The sequence below is a fragment of the Saimiri boliviensis genome, chromosome 5, assembly GCF_048565385.1.
Source record: "Saimiri boliviensis isolate mSaiBol1 chromosome 5, mSaiBol1.pri, whole genome shotgun sequence".
Classification (NCBI taxonomy): domain Eukaryota; kingdom Metazoa; phylum Chordata; class Mammalia; order Primates; family Cebidae; genus Saimiri; species Saimiri boliviensis.
In genome coordinates this window covers 114,091,144-114,105,324 of record NC_133453.1, presented here as the reverse complement: position 1 = coordinate 114,105,324, position 14,181 = coordinate 114,091,144, and the positions used below count along the sequence as shown (strand labels likewise).

General features: G+C 44.4%; 2 long non-coding RNA genes across 2 annotated transcripts in view; both read left to right on the top strand.

Annotated features, from left to right (window-relative positions):
* The window catches only part of LOC141584473 (uncharacterized), an 83,194-nt gene that overhangs the window by 50,981 nt on the left and 18,032 nt on the right, over positions 1–14,181 (top strand). The window contains exon 2 of the long non-coding RNA XR_012517539.1: positions 424–578. This is a non-coding gene — a long non-coding RNA (uncharacterized LOC141584473). The remainder of the gene's footprint in view (positions 1–423; positions 579–14,181) is intronic.
* LOC141584472 (uncharacterized) lies at positions 4,081–7,624 on the top strand. Its single transcript, XR_012517538.1, has 3 exons — positions 4,081–6,293; positions 6,419–7,010; positions 7,139–7,624. It is a non-coding gene; the product is annotated as an uncharacterized LOC141584472 (long non-coding RNA).

The window sequence follows — 14,181 nt, the reverse complement described above, 5'->3', positions numbered from 1 at the left end:
CCTCCCAAGTAGCTGGGACTACAGGGGCACACCACCATGCCCGGCTAGTTTTTGTATTTTTAGTAGAGATGGGGTTTCACCATATTGGTCAGGCTGGTCTTGAACTCCTGACCTCATGATCTGCTCGCCTCAGCCTCCTCCCAAAGTGCTGGGATTACAGGTGTGAGCCACCACGCCAGGCCTGGCATGACTTTAGACCACTCCTTTTACTTGGACACCACTCATCTCCTTTTTGACAATACAATCCCTACTCACCTGCACACAGGGTAACTGAGCCTGTGTGTCTCACACTTCCGATGTTTGTGGTCATCCCTTACTTGCCTGCTTGGCTCTATCACTGCTGGTAAGCTCCCTGAAGGCATCAGCCAATTCTCACTTGACTTGGTTTCCTCCATGTTGAGCACTGCACCTGATTCTTTACAGGTGTTGATGAATAATCGTTTCGGAGATCAGCCTGGCTGAAGATGGAAAAAGCATTTGGGAGTAGCTGGGTCCTGAGTAGATGTGGTGGATGGACAGAAGAGGAAGCTGTTGGAGGTTCAGAAAGCCAGAAAGAAGACTCTGAATTGGATTGGAAGGTGAGGAGCTAAGATATGCTACTTTTTCACATTTAAAGAAGATAAAATGGCAGCACATCCTTCTTTGAATTAGTAGCACTGAAAGACTGTCTCCTGCTTCCAGCACAGATGTTGAAGGAAACTGAACATCTTTGCCTGCACCTGCTCACCTCCAGCTCTGCACGTCTATAGCTCCATTTGCCGAGGCTGGCTATTGTGTTGTGTGCAGGTTGCTGCAAACTATGAACCTGTGGGCATATAGGAATTCTTCCGAGGGGTTGCTCATTTTGAGGTCCTCCGAGGTGGCTTCTTGGCGAAGAAATCAGAACCAAATTTATGGGCAGGAAATTCCCCTCTCTAAAAGCATCTCCTCTTGTATTCAGATTTGAAGGAGAGGAGTGTCCTGGCATAGGCTCACAGTATCTTGGGTGATGCTGACATGGTACCCACTATAAAGATATAAGGCAGGTCCAGAAAAGGAGAGTCCCTATAGGGAAAGGAAGGCTGCAAGTGAAAGATGAGGTCATTATGCTTGATAATTTGGGCTATCAATTTTCACATTCTTTTTTAACCTTTGACACTTGATTTGATCTTGTCCGAATATTATAGCCTTGCCTCAGCTGTGCAATGGCACCCGAGAGAAAGATTTCACATTACCCTTGAATCTGAATAGTAAAAGCCTTCAGAACGCCATCCCCAAGTCCAAGGAGAAGATAATCATAGAAGGGTAAATCTGGGTGCTGGGGCCCAAAGCCTCTTCCCCTGAGATGAGTCTCCTTCCATGGCACTTTTGGGATGACTGGGTTCCTTTATTCAGAAGGGCTGCTATTGTATTTCAGATCTCCTTCAAGTCGAAGCAAGTCTCACCTCTTTTTCTGGTCTTCGGTGGCACTTTTTTTTGAGACAGAGTCTCACTCTGTCACTCAGGCTGCAGTGCAGTGGCACGATCTCAGCTCGCTGCAACCTCTCCCTCCAGGTTTGAGCGATTCTCCTGTCTTAGCCTCCTGAGTAGCTGAGATTGCAGGTGCTTGCCACTATGCCCAGCTAATTTTTTGTATTTTTAGTGGAGACAGAGTTTCACCCTGTTGGCCAGGCTGGTCTCAAACTCCTGACCTCTTGATTCCCCTACCTTGGCTTCCCAAAGGCGTGAGCTACTGCGCCCGGCCTTCAGGGGCACTTCTTAGAGGAACTGCTTCATTTCCCCTTCTGTTATGAAGATCGATATACAAATCTACCTCTTTGGCCAGATTGTAAACTGCTTGAAAATAGGGACTCCATCTTTCTCTCTCTTTCTAGTCTGGCAGAAGTTTACTAGATATTAGGATGAACACTGGGTGATCTGGGGCAGCCTAATTCTTGGAGTGCCTCCTTCTCCCTTTTCTCTATCATGCCACGTGTCAAACATTTCACCTGTGTCTTGGTTGCAGCCAAGTGGAACATTCTGTTGACAGAATGGGATTGCCCGTGGCAATTTCCTCAATGCAACATCCAGGACGGCTTTAATTTTTCACATTTTATGAGGCTTTCCCCTCCTGAAATTGCTTTCTTGTGGCTTTTGCTAATAGTTTCATACCTGATGCTAGAGAGAGAGAGAGAGAGAGAGAGAGAGAGAGAGAGAGAGAGAAAGAGCCTTAATAGATGAAAACACAGGTGCAGTGGAAATTGCCTCTAAGTAAACTCCAAGATTGGGTGTCGGGGGATGGTGTGGTAGAAATAGCTTCACTTAGTTTGTATGGGTGTTGAAATGACATATAAGTGTCTCGCCTCTCAATTGAAACATATTAACTGGGCCCCTAACATGAAATAAAATCTTTTTTAAGGCCTCTGCCAAACAAGAAATCTATAACTCTATTGTCTGTTAATTCATTCAGCAAGCCTAATTATCTGTCTCCTCCAGTGGCCTAAGAGCAAATTAAAGGTGGTTTTGAGGTCTCATTCATCTCTGCCTTCCCAAGGTTCCTCATTCTTTCCAGTTGGTGCATGCTCAATAAATGCTGAACTGCTGTTGAATGATGAGTCTTTTCCACCTGGGATTTCTTATGTCCTGTGGCATTAGGACCATAGCAACAACCACATCTCCCTAGCAACAACTCTGGGTGATAGAGATGGATCATACCATAATTGCAAATCCCAGACCTCTGAAAAAGAATGATTATTTGGCAGTAGAGCAGTGAAAACAGCAGATAAAGGAAGAGTTACGGAAGGACAAATTAGCAGGATGCCTCAGACCTGTTTGATCCTCACCAACCCACTTCCCATTGCCTTTGTCTATCAAAAACACTGAATGTCAAGGGTTTTACCCCCTCCCAGAGGTCCGCACCAGTGTTCTGGACTCAGTGCAGTTGCTAAAATATCGGGAGATATTTTTAGAGTCATTCAAACCTTTTAGTTGTCATTTCGTATTGGCAATTCATAGGAGCTGTGTTGTTTGATCTCCAAATTGTCTTTTACTCCTCAATCTGAAGTTGGGATTTAAATATAAGGCGTGGGGCGGTGGCGGGGGGGTGCACGTGGGGAGGAGACACACGAAACAGATGGCGGCTTTGCTGCGAACCGTAGAGACGACATTCCTCTGACAACTTCCTGTCTCCCCAGAGTTCCCTTTTGGGTAACACAGAGCAGAGAATTCTCTTATTGATCTTGAAAGAGTTAGTTCCCAGTCACTGCAATTGACAAAGGCTTTTGCAGCTCATTAACTGCCAGATTATGTGGCACAATTCATTAAAATTCTGTTTCATTGACTGCATTTGTAAATAGGGTTGGGGAAGTTTATCACTCTTGCCTCTCACAGAGCTTTCCTTCAGTGAGTGCATTTTTCTTCCCCTTTCTCCTGGTAGAGAAAGTCTGAAATAATTTGCCACAAGATGTGTTATCATTTAAATGTAAATGAAAATGAAATACTGACTAGGAATTACAGGTTTGTATATTTTTTTCTTTCTATTTGCTACTATCTGATTATTTAGGTTACTTTAACAAATACCTTTGCTTCTAGCTCTTGCCATGTTAATTTTGCATAAATCATCCTACTTCTTAGCAGGCCTCTGCCCCGTAATTGCTTTCATTTGCATATAAGCAGAAAGGGAAAGATTAAAGGCAACTTAAAAATATATCTTTTCTTTTCATTAATACCTAAGCATTAAAGAGGTTATTCTCTGTAAAGCACTCATCTTAAGATGAACCCAGAACACAGGACAAAGAGTAGGAAACCAGGCTCTGGGAATCACCTTTCCTTTCAAGTGTTACATGGAGACATTTGCTTTCCCTAGAGGACGCATTTTCTGTAAAGGACCACGCAGTATATATTTTCAGTATCTATGGTTTCTGTTGCAAGTACTCAGCTCTGTCATTGTAGCTCAAAATAGCCGTAGACCAGGGGTCTCCAACCCCCGGGCCGTGGAGCAGTACCAATTCGTGTCCTGTTCGGAACAGGGCTGCTCAGCAAGAGGTAAGCAGTGGGTGAGTGAGCTTTACCACTTGAGCTCCGCCTCCTGTCAGATCAGCTTTGGCATTAGATTCTCATGGGAGCGCGAGCCTCGTTGTGAACCGTGTGTGCGAGGGATCTAGATGGTTGTGCATTCCTTATGAGAATCTGACTAATGCCTGATGATCTGAGGTTGAACAGTTTCATCCCCAAACCAACTTCACACCCAACACCAGTCCATGGAAAAATTGTCTTCCATGGAACTGATCCCTGGTGCCAAAAAGATTGGGGACCACTTCCACCGACAACACGTTCATGAGTGAGCCTGGCTGCATTTCAATGTGCTTTTATCTATGGACACTATGAAATGTGAATTTTCCGTAATTTTCAGGTATCGTGAAATTCTTTCCCTGCTCCTTACGCTTTCCCTCTAACCATGCGAATACATAAAAGCCATCTGTAGTTTGAGGGCTGTCTAAACATAGGTGGCAGGTGGGATTTGGCTCACTGGAGGGCTCTGGTTTGCTGACCGCTGCCCCGGAGCACTGGTTCCCAGCACTGGCCCCTGGTTTGTTGCATCAGCGTGAGCAGGAGCTTGTGAGACCTGAAGGTCAGTCTTGATTCGAGAATGTGGGAGTCTCCTAAACACCACGGTCTGTAGCTGGACTAAGAATTTCTTCAGATGCCTGCTTTCATTCCTCTGACACTTACAAGAAAGTCATGTTGTCTGCCCTGGGTCATCCTGGCCACACCATGAGGGGTAGTGGGTGGGAACGCGGGGAATGCCATGGGCATTGCTGTGGTAAACGATAGCCCTTATGTGTCTGCTACTGGCCCATTTTCATCAGAGGCAGAGCAGGTAAAGTCTTCACATTTTGACATTTCCTGAGTGTTAGAAATGAGACTGAAGTGCCTTTAAAGCAGAGCAAGCATCCTTGACCTCCCCCTCCCTGCAGTCTGGACAGATTGTCATTTGAGAACCATGCTGTCTTGCAACTCAACAGTGACATTTCAGCCGTCTCTCAATACTCAGTGGATCTTGGTTAGGAAGAGTAGCTTGGATTGTTTAATCAAACTTCTTTGCAGATGAGCTCGACAACATTGATTTTTTAATGATGACGCAATCCTGATCCAGCATGGCACTGTGCCAACACCATTAGCTACCGATTGCTCTGAGCATGTGCTAATGTTCTGGAATTCACATGTATGAACTCAGAGCCTTGAAGGAGGACTCTGGGAATGGAAGACATATGTTGATGTTCTGATTCCAGAATGAACACTCCTAGTTTAAGTTGTTTTGCTAAGAAGTTCTCATAGTTGAAAAGTGGCTGAGACACTTTGCACATTCAGGTTGATCAGTCAAACATTTCTGTTTTTTTCCTTCTAGGTCACTCTAGGTTCAGAAATTACTAATTTATTACTTTTTCTAAGAAGCAGGAATCAGGAAAAAATAAACTGCTTGAGGTATCAGTCTGCATTATGAAATCTTCAGGTCCCCCAGGAGAGCTCTAGCCCACGTAAGTCCTTCCTGATTGGTTAGGAACCACCTCTGTGACCCTTTAGGTTAGTTATGCAGAGCTGTGACTGAGGGCACTGGCTGCTCGTGATGGGCCCATCCACTGTATTCCTTAAGCATGGTCAAAACTGGAAAAGTGCTCCTGCAGATCATTGGCTCCATTTCTGTGACTTTTTTTTTTTTGCAAGTTGGAGGGGTTATAATTGCATGATGTTATGGAATGTTATTTTTCCTTTCTTTAAAAGAAAATGAACACACCTGCTTGTTTTAGGCTTTGCAAGTGGAATTATATTTACAGGGCCTGGGACTAAATACGGGCATGAAGGTAGGTTTGCAACATTCCTTCTTTCTCGCTTGTAGGAGCATAAGGAAAGCTTGGGGTCAAACACTTCTAGACAGCGGTGGGAGGTGCACATGAGGAGAAAATGGCTGCTCCTGTATCTCTGCATTCAAATGCGGTACCATAATACTCTTCTCCCTAAATTCACATCCTCTCCCTCAGCTTTCCTGCCAGTAAATTCAGTCCTGAAGGCTGAGACTGATTGTCCAGGGAAGGGGGACAGGACTATTGCCTGCAACACAAATGCCAGTTTTAGCTTGAGTTTCAAACTAAAGGTTTTAAAGACTTGAAAACCAAGCTCACAAGAGAGAAAGAGGGGTTTTTGGGCTTTCCCCAGATTTTCTTTTGCATGTTGTCCCCAACTACCTATTCTCCATCTTTTTCTTAGTGATAGAATTTGTACCCAGCTACGTTGACCCCCGGAATGGAGCTACCTTGCCCAGCTTCCCTTGCAACCAGGTGAGGATGTCACAAAGTAGACCCAATGGGATAAAGGCAGAAATGTTGTGTAGCAGCTGCTGGGAACCTTCCTTAAAACCCTAGGGTATAGAATGAACCCTATACCCATCTGCCTTTGCACACAGATGCTGAATCCTGGACTGTGGGGCCAGGGACCCCTTCCAGGGGTGATGGAGTGGTGAGTAGAAGGGAGGCTGGGTCCTGAGGACTTAAGGCAGAGTTGCCTTACCAGCGGTGGAAGGCAGAGGTTGGGCCTCATGACTTTTGTCCTTTGTGTTATTCATGGATATGCTACATGACATGGCAAAATGTAACCAAGGTACTAATTGGTTGACCTTAAAGTAAGAAGATTGTCCTGGATTCACCAGGTGGACCTAGTTCAAATTGTATGAGCCCTTGGAAGGGAAGATCTTTCTCCAGCCCGTTGAAGAAGGGGAAGGCAGAGATTTGAAGCATGAGAAGGATTCGCCATGCAATTATTGGCTCGAAGACAAGGGGTCTGCATGTCAAGGAGACAGGGATCTCAGTTCCACAACCGCAATGAACTGAATTCTGCCAACAACCTAGATGCATTTGGAAGTGGACTCTTCCCCAGAGTCTGCAGACAGCCCAGCCCAGCCAACACTGGAAAGCCAAAGTGGATTTCAGCTTTGAGAGTCCCTGAGCACAGAACGCAGCTGTGCGACACCATGCCGGAACTTCTGGTCTAGGGATGCTGTGAGTTAATACATTCGTGTCTTTTAAAGCTGCTGCACGTGTGGTGATTTGCTATGCATCAATGGACAGTGGATAGGCTAGCCTGTATATAAGTGAAAAACATCTTATTTATTTATTTTTTTTCTCAGCCGCAGCCCAACCTGATCACAATGAATGCACAAACAAAGAATCCAAGGCTGAGCTGCTGACTGTGGAGACAGGGGATGCAGTGAATGATGTTTCTGTTTGAGTGACCGAGTGGAGGGAGAGAGTGAAGGCAAGAATGTAGATTTAAGCATCCTTGACTTCCCCCATCCTTTGCTGGGGAGGAGGCAGATGAACAGAGGCTTCCAGAAGTGTCTGGGTGAGTCCTAGAGCAGGTTTGTCCATGCATCTTCAGACGTGGACTGGAAAGACTAAGCACCTCTCAGAAAAATCTGGGCATGGGGCGAGGGGGCTGCTGCTTCTTATATTGAGGTAGAAGGCGGAAGTTGGATACCAGACCAAATTGAGGACTAGCTAAAATGGGGATGGGCAAAAACAACTTTCTGTAAAATATGCCCACCAGAGTGCCATGTCAGTTTACCATTGCCATGGTGACACTCGAGAGGTATCATGTTTGTCCATGGCAATGACCCAACCACCTAGAAGTTACCACTCTTTTTCAAGAAACTTCTGCATAATCTGTCCCCTAATTTTCAAAGTAAATACAAATGTGAGTAAAAAACTGCCTCTGAGCTGCTGCTCTGGGCACACTGCCTCTGGGGTAGCACTGCTCCACAAGGTGTAACACCTCTGCTGCTGCTTCAGTGAAAGCTGTTTTCTAACACCAACAGCTGACCTTTAAATCTTCCCTGGGCAAAGCCAGTAACCCGCCCAGGCAAAGCTTCGGTTTTGGATTCACCTGCCCTGCATCAGTATGACATGTAAAAGCAAAGTGAAAACGTTTGGGGGTGGGTGTGAGATGTGATTCGCAGGTTTCCAGGGTCTTGGGCAAGCTGTTCCTTGAAGCTGGGCATCCGGTGGGTGTGGTGTCAGCCTTGGGCTCTCCAAAGAATGGCAGCCCCAGCAGGACAGTGGAATCAGTGGAGAAGAACCACAGCCTTGCAGGCTACGGGTCCCTCCAGCCACAGACACCTGCCTTCTCAGTGGGTCCAGCAGGGAGCACCAGGACCCTAACCTTTCCCGGTGTCCACCTGCCAGTGGGAGTAGGAAGAAGCAGGATGTTCTCGAGGACAGGAGACATTCAGGAAGACTAATTACCCAACTGCCTTCGACTGACAAGATTGAGCATTCACAGGTATCTTGCAATCAATAAGAGTTCAAGAGTAAGATAAGCTTAGATACCAAAAAATAATAATGGTCACTTTTTGTTTTGTTTTGTTTTCTCATTTGGCTCATATTATATAGTTTTCTAGCTTGTAAAAATTTATCCTTTCCACAGTTTTGTTTTTTTCCCCATCATTTTCACTTTTTATTTTCAAAGACTTTCTTCTTATTAAAAAAAAAAAACAAAAACCAAAGCATAATTCTATGTCCAACATTGGACTGAATGCTGTTGACTTGTTTTCTAAAGTAAATATATTTAAATAGAAAATGAAATGCAAAATAACTCTTTTGAGAAAACAAATATTTAATTATTTTCCCACAAATTAGAACTTGCTTTATCCTCAGAGCACCATTGAATTATTTAGTTTATATTTTCTTCATTTTTTAAATTGTGACCTACATCAGTTATGCAAAATAGCATATGTGATAGATATTCACAGTTTGAAGCATAGGTGTATTAAAGGAATGCGCATAAGAAATAGGACAGTCCTGACTCTTTAGAAGACCTGTCTGTCCCTCCTGCTTTGCCTCTGCCCCGTCTCCAGTGGGAGACAGTATCCTAAATTTTGTGTTAATCACTCCCTTGTTTTTCTTTACAATGTTATCACATTTGCATCTATCCCTTAACAATACAGTAGTGAGGTTTGCCTGATTTTGTCTTTGTGTTGATTACTTTTCCGGCTTCATGTGGGCTTCTTTCATTCAACATTGTGCTTTGATCCATACCGGTGTTGGTGTGTGTGGTTGTTTTGATTTACTATATCACAGCAAATTGACGTTTATCCTATGTTGCTATATTGTTTTCAGTTGAATGACTATGCCAGCATTTGTTTCTCCATTCTATTGGGGAGGGCCCACTGTGTTGTTCCTAGTGTTTGAGCTGTTGGAAATAGTGTCATGAACACTCACACATCAGCAAATGTTTCTCTGGGGGCAAAAGGATGCCTGGAGTTGCTGGGTCAGGTTTTGACCCACAGGAATTGTGCGTCCATCTTAACCAGGCTGTGCCAGAGTGTTTTTCAATAATGGGGTAATTTAACTCAATGTGGCACACTTTTCCTCTTTATGGGCCTTACAACACAGCTGTTGAGGCAACACCAGTCCTCAGGAATAAGTTGGTGTCCATACTGGGGAACTGGGAGCTATAGGGAGAATTTGAGGCATTAAAAAGTGAGTCCATGTGAAGGTCTTGTGATGTTTCTGCGGAGAGATCAGCCTGTGAATTAACTGGGCAAGGAAGGCCTGCACTGGGGGCTGGAAGTGACTGCTTTCTGCTGTGGAAGAAACCTGGAAATAACACAGGGAAGCTGAGGAGAAAAAGATGCTCACTCTAAGTACAGGGCCATAAGTATTGTTCCAGTCAGCAGGCATGAGAAGGGCGAAACTTGGTGCGCCATTCCATTTTGAACTCTGGCAATGTACTGGGTGTGCCCCAGAGAGTCCAGACCCTATTCAGACTGCAGTTCCCTCGATCTGGGGATCTGTCTAGGCTTGCCATCCTCTCACAGCATTGCCTGGGCATGTCTGCTCCAGGTTTCTCTGCTTGACTGTGCTCAGGCTCCTGATTCTCATGGGGCTGGGCATGCGGTTTGGATTTGCTTACACTTCACCGACCTTCTGTTCCTTTCAATCCCTAGGATTTCTGGTCTGCTTCACTGAATCCAGCATGAGGTGCTTTCTCTCAATGCTTAGCTTGATTTCAGCCCTTCACAATGTGCCCTGGCCAGGAAAACCCTTCCCTGGCCTTTCCTGATGGGCGAGGGGACCAGGCAGCAAGACTCACAGTATCCAAAGTCCCATTTTAAGGGAGGGAACCAAGGGAGCTAAGGAACTGGCTGGAGGTTGCATAGATCACGGCAGGACTGGAACCCTTGTCTATGTGGCTGCAAATTCCATGTTCTTTTCTCTGCAATGTGGTGGTGGTCGGGGCTAGCAAACCCCAATGCCCTCGTGGGCCAGAAAGATGGTGCAAAGCCTCCATCGTGAAAAGAGAGAAAGTAGAAACTGTGGTCTCCGACTGGCGAGTGGAAGCCCTGCTATAAGTCCTGCCTAAACTCATCCAAATTAAAAACAAACAAACAAAAAGCACTGAACTGGCCAAACAATACAACTCCTGTCCAGGCTGAGGTATGAGACAAGCCTTGTGTGATTCCTGCTCTAGTGTACCTATCTGCTGGAGAGCCATCTAGTCCACTCAGCCCTGAGTGACTTGATCTCACAATTCAGCTTTGCATCTCCAGAGCCAAGCACAGTGCCTGGGATGCACAAGATGCTGCATAAGTGATTGTTGACATTGCATGTGTATTTGTAAGGAACCTTAAATTTGTCCTGGAATAAGAGGGATTAAAAGTTTTAAAGAAGTTTGAACAAACAGCCCGATGCAAAGGCTGAAACCTTCACCCTTTTTAACATTTAGTTGGCCTTTTGTGGCTCTTCTAAACAGGACCAGTGTAGGGGGACACCTACTCTCCCATCTGATTCATTTCTTCTCATCTTCTGAGTCACCTTCTATGACTTTGTTCATCTGTTTTCCTACCGAGATGCCCTACCCAGTTCTTTAGAAAAATTATTACAAAAAATCTCATTTCAAAAGCTTATTGACAAAAGTCAGAAAATACAAGTGCAAAGGACTTTAAAATATTCACAATCATATCCACCTAACTTCTGTTAATATGATGCATAGCCTTCCAGATCTCCTGTGCACATGTGTGCACACACAGACACACACACCAATAATATCAGTCTTAAAATGTGCTTTCTGAATAAAGAGACCTCCCAAAACAGGCTTTGTGTGAGCAACAAGGCTGTTTATTCACCCAAGGGCGAGTGGGCTGAGTCCAAAGAGAGTCAGCAGAGGTGGGATAGGAGAAGGTTTTATAGGTGTGGGATAGGCAGTGAAAGTTACAGTTTAGGGTGTTTTTTTGCAAGATAGGAAGGGGTCGTAGGGTCTGGAGTCACAAGGTTGACCAAGATCGACCAAGGTCGGTTACAAAGTCCAATTGTCTTATCAGTTGAGGTGGGAAGAAGGAACAATAGAAGAATGTGTCAAGTTAATTAGGCACTGTAGGAATTGATTGTTGATCATTCTTCCTCTTTTCATGGTCTTTCAGTTACTTCAGATTTTCTAATTCTGGGAGGCTATCCAGAGGTGTACATGTGGGTCACGGGTGTTGCCATAGCATCCATGGTACTGTTGGTCAGCCTAAAAGACCTCACCATCAGACCACAATATACTTATTGTTTTGCAATCAGTTTTTTGGTACTTAAGATGGTATGATAATACCATCTTCTCATATTGATGAATATATCTAGAAGGTGTTTTTAGTGTTTACACACATCTGTTGTGCACATCATTTATTTAATTAACACTCCTCTGTTTGGCAATGTAGATTATTTTCAACTTTTATTTGTAGTGAAAAATTGTACCGCAGTGAGGATCCTTATGATTAAGTTTTTGTACTCATCCTTAGTTATCTTTTTAGGATGAATTTCCAGAGGGTGAATTACAGTTCACATCTAACTTTTTTGATGTGTAGTGTCAAGCTGCCCTGTGGAGAGGTTGTGTGGATGTGTGCATGCTCAGCAGTGCATACCTGTGCCCATTTCCTTCTACCCTTGGCAGCACCAGAGATTGTTCTTTTAAATTAAATACCTTTAAAAAAATCTTTCCTATTTAAATTTTAAAAATTTTACGTTAAGTTCTGGATATATTTGGAGAACGTGCAGGTTTGTTACATAGGTATACATGTTCCATGGTGGTTTGCCACACCTATCAACTCATCATCTAGGTTTCAAGCCCTGCATGCATTAGGCATTTGTCTTAATGCTCTCCCTCGTCTTGCCCCCATCCCTTGATAGGCCTTGGTATGTGATGTTCCCCTTTCTGTGTCCATGTGTTCTCATTGTTCAGCTCCCACTTGTGAGTGAGAACATGTGGTATTTGGTTTTCTGTTCCTGTGTTAAGTTGCTGAGAATAATGGCTTCCAGCTTCGTCCATGTCCCTGAGAAGGACATGAACTCACCTTTTTTTGTATGACTGCATAGTACTCCATGGTGTATATGTGCCACATTTTCTTTATTCAGTCTATCATTAATGGGCATTTGGGTTGGTTCCAAGTCTGTGCTTTAAATTAAATGCCTTTTTACTTTTAAGTTGAAACACTCTGCCATTGCTTCAATTTGCCTTTCTTTGGTAACTACTAGTTGATTATATTTCATATGTTCTTGTGCATTTGTGTTTCTTATTTTAAAAATTTCTTGTTCATTTCTATGCCCTTTCTATAGGAGGTTTTGTCTTTTTTACATGAGGAAGGTGAATCACAATCTTTTTTTTTTTTTTTTTTTTTTTTTTTTTTTAATGTCCCCTCCTCCATGACATTGCTGAATACCCAGCCATGGGCAGCCTTATACTTCTTTTACTTTTGGGACTTCAGACTTGCTGTTGCACTGTCTATTATTGTCTATTATTATCTTCCTGTCTGATACCTTACAGTCTTTCTTTCTCAACTTGATTGAAAGCTCCGTGAAGGCAGGATCATGTGTTGAGTAGTTCAACTGTGTGATTCATCAACATCATAGAAACGTGCCATTCAAAGTAGCAGCGTGAGGTCTCCTGAGCTACTGAGAAACATCTCATGTTTCTTATGAGAAGTTTTCCTCATTCCCTCTCAACCACATGACATAGGACAGCATTAGAGCTGAAGAGGCTTTCAAGATCCTCTGAGGTTCAGTTGATGATTTGCCCTGAAGCTGTTCTTTCTTTAGGCACTTGTTCACTTCCTGTCTTTTCTGTTGCTAGAACATTTCTATTCCGTGCATTCATTTATCAGACTTTAGCTCACAGTCGACCTGTTGACAGCATTGTGTTGTGTGCCGGGGGCACCCCTGTCTTCACGGAATATGTTCTTTGTCTTCTGAAAATTGTGGTTTAGTGAAGACAGACACCTGGGGCAGGGAGCAGGGAAAGGACAGACGGTAGAGGGGACACTGGGAGGGTGAAGGAAGGCATCCCACATGGCTTCCGAAGTTAACTGGTGTATTCTTGTAGTGTTTGACACATCTTACCGCTCCCCCCTCTTGACGTCCTCCCTTCCCTTGCCTCCTGAGATGTCACACTCTTCAGGTCCCCTTTCTTAGTCTCCACGCAGACCCTCTTTGTCTCTTTGCAGAATCATCTTTCTATATGAGGTCAGTCAGTTCAGGAGCTGCCCCTCTCATCCATTTCCCTCTTCTGCTCTCCTGTCCCCTCCCTTCTCTCTTTTCTACCTTCCCTTTTTTCCTCTTCTAGTTTCCTTTCTCTCTTGACCTCTTCCCTTCTCCTCTTCTTTTTTTCTCTTTCCTGGCAAATGCCTTCCACGTCTGTGGCTTAAATGACCAAGTGTATATCCAGTCCATGCCTTGCCCCTAAGCTCCAAGCTCGTAAGTCAGACTGCTTACTCTGACTGTCTGTCATACCTCAAACTCAACATAGCCAAGGCTAAGCTCCAGAGCTTCCTTCCCCACCTGGCCTCCTCCAGTGTTCACTAATATCCCGTCTAATTATGCAGATCAACAATTTAGGTGCTATCCCTGCTATCTCCCTTTCCTTCCACCTTGAAATCCTTTCTATCTCCACATCCTGGTCGGTACTTCTGGAATGCATCATTCTCTCTCCCACCACCTGATATCACCACCCTAGTCCAAGCTGCCAACCCTTCTCCCTGACATCTGTAAGGCCTGCTATTTAGTCACCATCCCCACCCTGGCACCTCTCCCACTGTCCTCCACTCTGCACCTTCAATACTATTCTTAATGCAAATCACACCATGGCACACACCCCCCTTGGTGACCCCTCACTCTCAGCATAATGTGAGGTCTGCAAGGC